General features: G+C 34.1%; 1 pseudogene; it reads right to left on the bottom strand.

Annotated features, from left to right (window-relative positions):
• Positions 1 to 484: 484 nt before the first annotated feature.
• LOC117706096 (large ribosomal subunit protein uL23 pseudogene) lies at positions 485 to 997 on the bottom strand (annotated as a pseudogene).
• Between the last annotated feature and the right edge of the window lie 10,452 nt (positions 998 to 11,449).

Here is an 11,449-nt window from a genome sequence, read left to right as displayed (position 1 = left end):
TTATAAAAAAAAAAAAAAAAGTAAAAATTCAATGCCAGAAGTTGACTATATAGAAAATTGCCTAGTGTACTTACCCAAATATTTGAAAATTGAATTCTATATACATAGGGATTATGATTTGTGCACTTATGCAATCATCTTTTCACGTGTTACTTATAAAAATATTTATTATCATTGAAACTAGTATTTTTAATCAGTTACTTCTATAGTAAATACATTGAAACATTAAAGCTACTTTTAAAGTACTAATACATTAGCATACATGAAATTTAGAGAGATACTCCTGCATATAATGTATATACATTTAGGAAGTCTAGAAATAGAATTACAGAGATCTAAAATTAATACATTGAGAGATACATTTGTTTACCCAGTCACTGAATATATAGTAGGTTTTGTTAGTAAGATTTAAAATTCACTCTTTAAATTTATTTATTTATTTATTTTATTTTTTTATTTTTTTATTTTTTTTTATGGTGAAAAAAAAGTGTATATTTAGAATTAGTCATCTGGACTCAGTTTAGATGATCCCAATCTTGTTGGCAACATCCAGAGCATCATAATCAGGAGCCAAGCAAACATATGCCTTCTTTTCTCCATCAGGCCTTATCAGGGTATTGACTTTGGCCATATCAATGTCAGAGTTTCTTCACGGCCTGTTTGATCTGGTGCTTGTTGGCCTTGACATCCACGATAAACACAAGCATGTTGTTGTCCTCTATTTTCTTCATGGTTGACTCAGTGGTCAGTGGGAATTTGATGATGGCATAGTGGTCAAGCTTGTTTCTCCTGGGCGCACTTTTCCGAGGATATTTTGGCTGCCTCCTGAGCCGCAGTGTCTTGGGACGCCAGAAGGTGGGTGATGTTCGGATCTTCTTTTGGTGGCTGTGGATTCCTTTCAGCACTGCCTTCTTAGCTTTCAAGGCCTTCGCCTTGGCTTCGGCTTTGGGGGTGCGGGGGAGAGGGCAGGAGCTTCCTTCTTCGCTTTCGGCGCCATCTTGGGGAAAAAAGCTTTAAATTTATTTGAATATTAGTTGGATAACCCTGTCTTCCACAAAGAATTAAGACCATAGGAAAGTATACAGAAAAGTGTACAATTGTTCTGAAAACAAGTTGTTTGATTATCATGGCAGTTAAAACAAAACTGTAGACAATGTGGACTGATTACATGGGAAAGGATGTTTATTATAATCCTTTTCATTATATAAGCACTTCGTAAATCTTAATTAAAATATTTCAGTAGAGGATTCATCAAATTTTGCAAACATAGAAGTCAAAAGACTTATATTCTATTAGAAAAAAAACTAGCTTAGTCAAAACATTATATTTTATACTGAAATCAAATATCAACAAAAGGGTCACAAAGCAATAGATATGAAAATTAAAAATATGTGAAATTTCACTGAAAGAACTGACATCCTCATATTACCAGCATGTCACATACTCTTTGCTTGTAATTTCAAATACCTATACAAATGTAAAATTATAAAGCAAAATATATTCTATAACAAAGCCTAACATTTATCCCACTGACTAGCAGGATACAAACTTTTAAAGTTTGACTCACAAATTAACACAGACTTCCTTCACTACCAAAATGACTAGCCTTAAAAATAATGTAAAACTTGTAAAAACCGTCAAGTATTGTGTTATTTTTTCTCTTACATATAAATCACTTTTATTAGGGTAGAAACCCATCTATTATTGATTTTGTGGATATCTATGTGGAATAAAATACTTCCCCCTTACGATAAAAAAAAAAAAAAAAAAAAAAAAAAAAAAAAAAAGAGCCTGAATTTCCCTTTCCAAACCAATTTTGTAGCAGAACTGAGTGTTCTAAGGTGGCTAAATCGTATAAGCTATTAGAGGAATTTTTTTCTTAAGAATTAAAGCACCATATAAGAGTAGTATTCCTATATCTTTTAAAAGTATTTGTAGAGTTGATATTTTAAAAATTAGCATCTGAATGAGTTCTCTTCTGGCATTTTTAGGCATTTATGACTCTAGGTTTTGTTGTTATTCATTCCCACTATCTTCCATGCTCTCATCATCCATGGCATGTTTCTCCCCCTAAGGCAACATTTCTCTGCCTTCATACACATGCCTCCATTATTTTTTTTCACAATACCTTTGAGTTCCTTAAACTCGTGTACTTTCCTGTCACAGTCTCCTATTTCTTCTCATAGCTTGCATGTGCACACAAGTACACACACACACTCTCTCTCACACACACACACACACACAAACACATACAGAGTGAGAGAGGGGGGGGCAAGGGGACTGGGGGGAGGGAGACAGACAGATACATATACATACATTCACACACATACACACATATGTACATGCATATATAGACACACATAAATTAATACCTAGAATATCCAAATATAAGAAAAACATAAGTTGTTTTTCTGCATCCAGATTTATGTACTGATATCATATTACTGTACTAAGTAGATAATTAGAGAAAATATTTTACTCAAAATTACAGTAAGTATGTAACCAACACAATTCATTAAAACTGTGTCTAGTGTTTCTGATTTTCCATGGTTTCTATTCCTAGTGAAGTTTTATTAAAGCATAAAACAAGATGTGAAGTTGAATGTTGTCATTGTACATCCCCCATGTTTTGTAATAGCAAAATTCTTAATTATTTAAAAATGTGCTTCAAATGATTTTATGAAAATAATATGCTGAGAGATTCTTTTTACTCATCAGATTTGAGAAATGAAAATTATAGTGTATTAGAAATAATATAAAATCAGATTGTTTTTATTAAATTATTATTATTATTATTATTATTATTATTTACATTCTAAATGTTGCCTCTCTTTCTGGTCCTTCCTCCATGCGTTCTACATCCCCTTCCCTCTCCTTTGACCCTCAGAAGGTACACCCCCACCCATCCCACCACTTCAATCACACCAACTTCAGCCCTAGTAGCTCCATTTCCTGAGAGCTATTCAGCATTTTTAGGTGTATTTCATTGAATCAGAAATAAATAATGCAAAAATATTATTTACTATATCTTAATGTTTATTAGGTGGTTGTTTCATTTGAGAAAATCACTTGCATTTATTTAAGATCTGAGACACTTAATTGAAACTGAATTAACATTGTTGCTTTTCCCCTATTTTACTCTCTCAAATCAAGTAAGTCCTAAAGGTGTTTCCCATAGGTACATTTACAGAAGACTTAGCATATAAATTGTTTATTTATTTATTATTATTGAGTGGGGGTATTTGTTTTATTTATATGACACAAAGTATTATGTTGCCACAGCAGTCCTGGTGTTTACTATGTAAAGCAGACTGGTTTCAGTCTCACAGAAATCTGCCTGTTTTTCAAGAGGTGAATCTAAAAGTGTGTGTTACCAAGCATGCCTTTAAGCAAAATAAGTATAGCATTCACATTATCCTTGTGGATCTTTCTAGGCAAATAACAGTTTCTGATTGTAGAGTTCATCTGATAATTGAGAGTTACAACATAATGCTGTCATAAATTAAATTTTTAAATTCAATTTTGAATGTCGGTCATATACTCATACTGAGCTATATGAACAATCTAATTAGATTTCATTCTATTTGTATAAATCAGAGTTGTATCGCTCAGAATTGGGTGCTTGCTATATTTATGCTAAGTAGAAGGTCACAACTCATCATCTACTCTGCACATTAGACTCAAATGTCAAGCAAAAGGCATAATTTTACCATAAAGAGTTTAAATAATTTGTTTATTTCATATTTAGATTATAATGTAATTATTTTACATTTTCCTATGATCTCTCCACACCCTTTTATATATTTCTGATTTCTCCCTTTTAAACCCATGTAATCTTTTCTTGTGAACTTTTGAATATTGAAGGAAAGGAAACATATGAGTTGTTCCTTATAGACTCTCAGATATCCACTAGTCTATTCACACATGTCTTCTTTTACATTGATTTACAGTCCTTTATCAATTTTACCAAAACATTTTCTTCCCATTTTTTTCTATCATTCATTACCCATTTCAAAACACATTATCATTGACATAACTGTGTTTTCTACTTTTTATAGTTATTAATAGTGGGAGGTCTATGGTGGTGCCATAGCTGAGACTCCTGGCAATGGGAGATATGAATCCAGGAAGGTCGATTTTCTGTAGCCTGGCAGGACTCCCAGTGGAGGGATAAACACAGTGACTCACCCACAAAACTACATTGCCCTCCAACCCCCACACATCAAGTTGCTGCATATACCAAGAGATGAAATATTATCCAACAAGGACACTTGCTCAACTATGTTCATAGCAGATTGATTCATAATAGCCAGAACCTGGAAACAAGCTAGATGTCCCTCAAGTAAGGGACAGATAAAGAGAATGGGGTTCACTTACACAATGGAATACTACTCAGCCATTAAAAACCAGGTCATCATACATTTTGCAGATGAATAGATGGAACTAGAAATTATCATCCTGAGTGAAATAACCCAGGCCTAAAAGGGCATGCATGGTATGTACTTATAAGTCAATATTACCCATAAAGTTCAGGATAAGTAAGTTATAATCAACAGACCCAAAGAATCCAGATAACAAGGAGAGCCCAAATGAGGATGGTTGAACCTTTTTCAGAAGGGAAATCAAAATAGATATCATAGGTTGATGAAAGGAGGAACTGGATGGAATAGGGGATAGGGTTGTGGGGGAAGATCAGATGCAAAGAGAACAGAGAGAGATAAGGGAAATCAGATGTGGGGGCAATCTCTAGGATGTACCAGAGACATGGGATTGGGAATGTGCCTCAGGAAGTCTCTCAGGGCAACCTAGCTGAGACTTTCAGCAGTAGTGCATATGGCTCTGGAAGGGGTCATTTTCTGTAGTTAGGCAGGACAAAATGTGTCCTACCTATAAGATGTGCAGGGAAAAAGATACAGCAGAAATGGAGGAAATGACCAGCTAACGAATGCCCCAAACTGACATCATACCTTGGTCAAGAACCCATCCCTGATACTATTAATGATATTCTGTTATGCTTTCTGACAGAAACCTAGCACAACTATCCTCTGAGAAGCTCCACCCACCCAATTTATACTGGCTAGTTTTGTGTCAACTGAACAAAAACTGGAGTTATAACAGAAAAAGTAACAGCCCTTGAGGAAATGCCTCTATGAGATCCAGCTGTAAGGCATTTTCTCAATTAGTGACCAAGTTAGAAGTGCCCACAGTCCTAGGTTCTATTAGAAAGCAAGCTGAGCAAACCAGAGGAAGCATGCCAGTAAGCAACATCCCTCCATGGCCTCTACATCACTTCCTGATTCCTGACCTGTGTGAGTTCCAGTCCTGACTTCCTTTGGTGATGAACAGCAGTATGGAAGTGTAAGTGTGTGCATTTGACACAAATATTTAATTGGTTTTACAGCTAGTAGAAAATTTTGTGTTACAAAAATAAGGTATCAGATCATACAGATATAGAACTTTAAAATGGTTTCACAAAGTGCAGAAATACCATCAAAGGACTTATTTATAGTAATTCCAACAGTATGAAATTCTGTACAAGGCAAAATCTTAGAGGTAGTATAAAAGCAGTAATTACTAAGGTCTGAGGACCAAGTGGATTGAAAAGGAAGAGAAGAGAGGTGTATTTGAAAAGTAAAATTCGTTTGTACTCTAATATAATGCTACACATATATGAAACATTTTTCAAAATCCATAGGGTATTTAACAGTCACAATGAATCTTTATGTGAAGTGAGTTAGGGTCCATAATTAAGCAACAATGTAAGTTCATCAATTTTAATAAATGTGGTACCCTGATGTGGGGTGTTGATAGAATACAGTCTGTAATTTGTAGGAACAAGAGCTGGGTGAGATATCCCTCTAATGTCTTTGCATTTTTACTGTGAACTACAATGAATCTAAGTATAAAGTCTATTGAAACAATTATGTATTACCCATACAAGGAATGAATACAATTTCAAAGAAAGTTGAAGAGGTCAGTGACTCCTTCTCTGCTGGAGAGACTTTGTCAGGGTAAAAAAAGAGACTTTTCATGAGTCTCTGGCAACAACCAATAAGATCAGAGACACATTTCACACAAGAGCATGATAAGGAAGGAGAGACAGGATGAAGATTCTCCCAGTGTAGAAAAGGAGGCAACATTTCCTAGATAAAAGATTACAGGTTTATTGCAACGGTTTAGTTAAAGAGACCAGTGCTGAATACTGGAATTGCACATTTCTCTAAGAGTTAACAGAAAAAAAGAAATTGAGTTAAAGGACATAAGTTACTTTCTACTTTGAATAATTTTAGAAAGAGTATGGTTTTTGCAATTGATGTAACGTGATTTGATAGAAGAAAGTCACTGTTCCACTGATATTAGCATGAGACGTGAATGACAGGGCACAGTCACGCTGAGGATCAAAGAGATGAAAAGTAAAAGAATCTTCGACAGTACGGGGCAAAATGTTTCATTTAGTGACACCTAGCTCTGCATTTTATCAGTCCTCTCATGTAGAGTGATTTATCCATCTCTGCTCTCTGTATTCACACTGCTCCTTTATCTTGTCATAACTTTCTTACTACCATAGAGGCAGCAGTGCATAATTCTATAAAATTCCAATGTCTCAGTGCAGACAGAGTGATCCTTTAAAGTTGTGATTTCCCCTATGTCCTCTACCTGAATAGATATGTGTGGTGTCCAGTGTGCACTTAAAATAAAATACACACTTCTTACCTGGTCTCTAAAATGTAATAGTAAAGTGGCTCCAGTCAGTTATGGCCCACTCACTGATTATGCTCAATCTAGATGTTCTAGCAATTTGTTCTTTCTGGTTGTTGAAATGACAAGTTCATCTTTATTGAACTGCCTTCTTTTAGATTAGCAGTCCTTGCTGTTTTGCGCACCTTTCTTTCACATGTTCCCAGAGTTGGTGGCATGAATCATTTACTGATTTCACTTACATGACCTCTGCTCCTTTCAGGACAAATACTTTGACTTTTCATAAATATTTCTACACTTTATGTAATATAATATACTAAACAAATGTAGGGAATTGAATAAAGCAATAAATAAATATGCGAAAAGCTCCCAGTTACACAAGGAACAAAAGAATGCCAGAAAGAAAGCGCTAGAATGGATCAGAGAGGGGAAAATGACAACAGTAATTCTAAATAATCAAGGGAAAATATAAAGAATGATAATTACAATAACTAAAGAGGATGCTGTGTGCTATTGTTATTTGAGCCAATCCCTGGAAAAAGAATTCCAGAGGTGACAAATGAGTCCAAGGTGTGAGAATGTTTTCTAAAAAATGGTCACTGAGGGACAAAAGACAGGGTAAATGAGAACTTTATATTTTATCCTTCTTTCTGAGTACACACACACACACACACACACACACACACACACACAAACTTATTCATGTGTGACTGTGCATTGTATTAGTTATATATTTATTTTTATGAGCTGTGTTCAGGACCTGTCACCAAATAAATTCCTTCTTCCCCTTGTTATTTTGAATGAGGTCTTTATTACAAAAACAGAAAGAAAACCAGGCCATACCTTGAAATAACCAAATATAAAGCTAAGCATGAAACAGAATAATATCTGAATATTAGAAAACATAATATCAGAAAACAGTTTGCCAACACTGACCTGTGAGTTTCTGTAAAACAATATATTTATTGAGGTACACGTTGAGTCTAGAAGAAAATACAAATTAATTTTTTCTTCAGAAAAAAAATAATCTTTTCTGTCTATAAGTCAATACCTGTATTTACATAAGAGGTGATATCTCTCACTGACAATGTTTGAAGGGATTTTCTATTGACAATGTCTCCTTTCATGTTATGTTCTGACCATCTGAAAATGCCTTCAAAATGGTGAATGTGCAAAAGTCAAACACTAGAAAATGGAGAGAGCCTCTTTTACTGGTGTGCTTTGGTCTGTCTCCCTATCATTTGTTTGAGACTATCATTTGTCTGAGAAATACTGGAATGTTCGATATCCATCTTCTAGTTATCTCAGTCAACACAACTTTGCATATTGTATTTGAATAAGGATTAGGGACATGCACATACCATCTCAAAGAATACTGACAGGAAAATGGTCCTAAAAGATATGAGAGCTAACAAAAAGAATATGTCAACTGAGATAAAATGGAAACAGAATATTCATGGATCTGGACATTCAAAGGAGCAAAAATAATCATTTTTCTAATTGTTATTTGATGTCTGTACTTTGTTATTGTTGTTTTAATTATTTCTTTTATTTTTAAGATTTTAATAGAATTATACCATGTCCCCTTCCCTTTACTTCATTTAACCCCTCCCATATACATTTTTCCACTCTTTTTCTAATTTATGGTGTAGTTTTAATAGATAATATATATGTATATATGTATATATACATACATATATACATATATATATATATACATATACATATTTTACGTGTTTTCTGGGCATATAAATAAGAACAACAAATATACATGTGAACATGTGAGCATATAAAGAGGAATAAAGGCCATGAGGTATCAGCACTACCAAAAAAAAAAAAAAAAAAAAAAAAAAAAAAAAAACTATGAGCAACTAAGGGACATCAAGAGTGGCAGAATAGTCTTCTGCAGAGAAGAACACATTTCTTGGTTATTTAAGGACCAAAGATTTGCTATGCTTTCTGTCACTTATAAAAAGTTCATGGAAATATTTTTGACAAGCAAACAGAGACGATAATAAAAATCTAGTCTAACTTTATCATTTAGCCAATACAGAAAAGTTATAAGATATGTTAGGTAACAATTATAATAATAAAAATAGCAACAGTAATAATATCAGAAGGGAATACATATAATAGAAATGCGATAAAAACATAAACACAGATTCAGCTGAAAATAGCTAGGATAATAATGACTTTACAGGACATACTTTCTACTTAAAGCAAAATAATATTCAGAAAGAAAAAATTAATTAGAATAACAGAAATACTTGATTCTAGATAGACATGTTTGTAATTTTTTTAAGGTGGAACAGAGAAAGTTACTTGATGTCAGATGACATTTTGTCTCATGTGGAATACAATGCACACTACAATTTTATATTCTGCTTAGAAGTATAAACATAAATATCTCAAGTAAAGGTTTATGGAAGGACAGATAAGCAGAAAAAATACACAATTGATGAATTATTATAAAACTGCCTTATGAAAACAGTCATTATCTGATGGAAGAAAACATATATGTGTGTGAAAGTATGTGTGTGTGTGTGTGTGTGTGAGAGAGAGAGAGAGAGAGAGAGAGAGAGAGAGAGAGAGAGAGAGAGAAAGAGAATATTAATCTCGGTCTCAGAGATAGTCACTTCACTTGTTTCCCTCTCTTTCCATTTAATATGATGTTTTGTAATATAAGTTAATATTAAATAATATGATCTTTAGTGATATGTTAAGTAATAACTTTTGTATCTTTACAAATAATGAGATTCGATCAAATCACAAAGATTCATTTAATAATCAAAATAAATCAATGATGGAAGATCAGGATTGAATAAAGCAACATGAAAATAAGGGTGACTGAAACTGATATCAACAGAAACAGACAATTTTCCTGGTAAGAGGTAAAAGGAACCTTTTTAGTGAAAAATGTCATGCCTCCCAGGTCAAGGATCTGGGCGTGGGGCAGGGTTTATAGGAGAGAAGGGTAGAGATGTAAAACAGAATTCTGTGTGTGTGTGTATGTGTGTGTGTGTGTGTGTGTGTGTGTTCTAAGAATGGGTGTTTGGGGTGTTTGAATGGACACATGAAGCTATTATCAAATGGAAAGTTTAGCTTGTTTTGTGCTTCTTTACCAGGAGCGTAAGATACTCTCTTTTCAGTGGAAGGAAGCTTTCTTAGTTTAAGGAAAATAAAAATATCAAATAAAAGAAAATAAAAATCAAAGAAAATAAAAATATCAAAGGGGCCTGAATCTAAATGTCTTTCTCTTCTAGTACCAAATATACATTCAAATAGCTAGACAAATTTGTGCAGATCTTTAACACAACTAGAACAGGGCTATTTCTGATGGAAAGTAAACATGAGTACTGCTCTTCACTGGGGATTCAGTAACCTACAGAAATGGCCACGGGAAGGCTTCCTGCTTCTTGTAGCCTTCAAGTCCCCTAGGCCTCTCAGTGTTCCAGTGTTTCTCATGGAAAGTCTCCTTGACTATGTATGAGGGTCTGAACTCTAGCTCTAATTTCTGCTCCTCTTAGTTGCAGTACCTACACAATCCTATTTGCTTCTCATTTTCTCTACCAGCATCTCAAAAATAGTATACAGAAAAAAATGATCAAAATACTGCTGGAAGGTATAGCTTGCTCTATAATAAAGTATGGCCGATTGGAGAGAATCAAATAGTGTAGGAGGTTTGCTTCATGGTTACCATAGTGTTCTTTCTTCCCTCTAGGTCTGAGGAAGAAAGTGTGGTCATCTTAGCTTGGTTTTGGCAGGGAAGCTAACACCACATTTCATGGTTATCCTGCTGGGTTCTAATATCTTCTTTTCTCCTAGGGAGGGGTTTTGGTTCCTCGGGAGCAAGGACAGTTGGAAATTGTGACATTTTCTTCTGTTTCACTTTCTTACCATTATTGAATGTTCTGTATTTCTTTAGGTAGAATTAAAATCTCCTCAAAATAATTCCTTTCTGTATTATAATACTTTAATGTGTAGTCTTAAAATTTTTAGAGCAGAAAAATGCCAGTGTAAGTAAATCTGATTCCAGGATTCCAGAAAAATTTCAGACCCCGACACCTAAATAGTAGGAATTGAATTAATTCCCAGCTCAATCACTTATGTATTTTCAGCCTCCACATAGAATGCTTCAAGTAGAAAAGCTTTGTTATTTTAGTTAACTGCACTGCTTCATTACTTTTTATTTCTTTTCTGACAAGAAATAGATAAGACAGTAGTCAATGATAGATTTCGAATGTAAAATGGAGGTTGGGGAAAAAATGTCACACTTTTGCTATCTATAAGGACATGCTCACGGCTCCAAGACCAAGACCAAAGATCTAAGTTACACTGATATTTTTGCTTTTTTATTTTTTCCCAATCTGCTTTTATACCATTTTTAATTACATGCAAGTAATATGGTCACTTCTAGGTTGAGGAACTTGCAATACAATAGATGCAAACAGTCAAGACAAAAAACCACAAATAATCAAAGAACAAGAAAGGCAATAAACAAAATCCCATCATCACTTCTGTGATCACTGTTTCTTAGGGCTTATCAAGATGACCACTGATTTTAAGATGTGTGTGTCTGTGTGTGTCTGTGTGTGTGTTTAGTTTTTATGAAACAGTAGGTATTATTATTAACTCTTGGGCATTCTCTTCAGCTTCTGGTATACTTTTTTTTTTTTTTTTTTTTTGGTTTTTTGAGACAGGGTTGTTTCTCTGTATAGCCCTGGCTGTCCTGGAACTCACTCTGTAGACC

The sequence above is a fragment of the Arvicanthis niloticus genome, chromosome 3 (genome assembly GCF_011762505.2).
Source record: "Arvicanthis niloticus isolate mArvNil1 chromosome 3, mArvNil1.pat.X, whole genome shotgun sequence".
Lineage (NCBI taxonomy): Eukaryota > Metazoa > Chordata > Mammalia > Rodentia > Muridae > Arvicanthis > Arvicanthis niloticus.
Note: the sequence above shows the minus strand (reverse complement) of the source record. Positions and strands in the feature narration are given on the sequence as shown.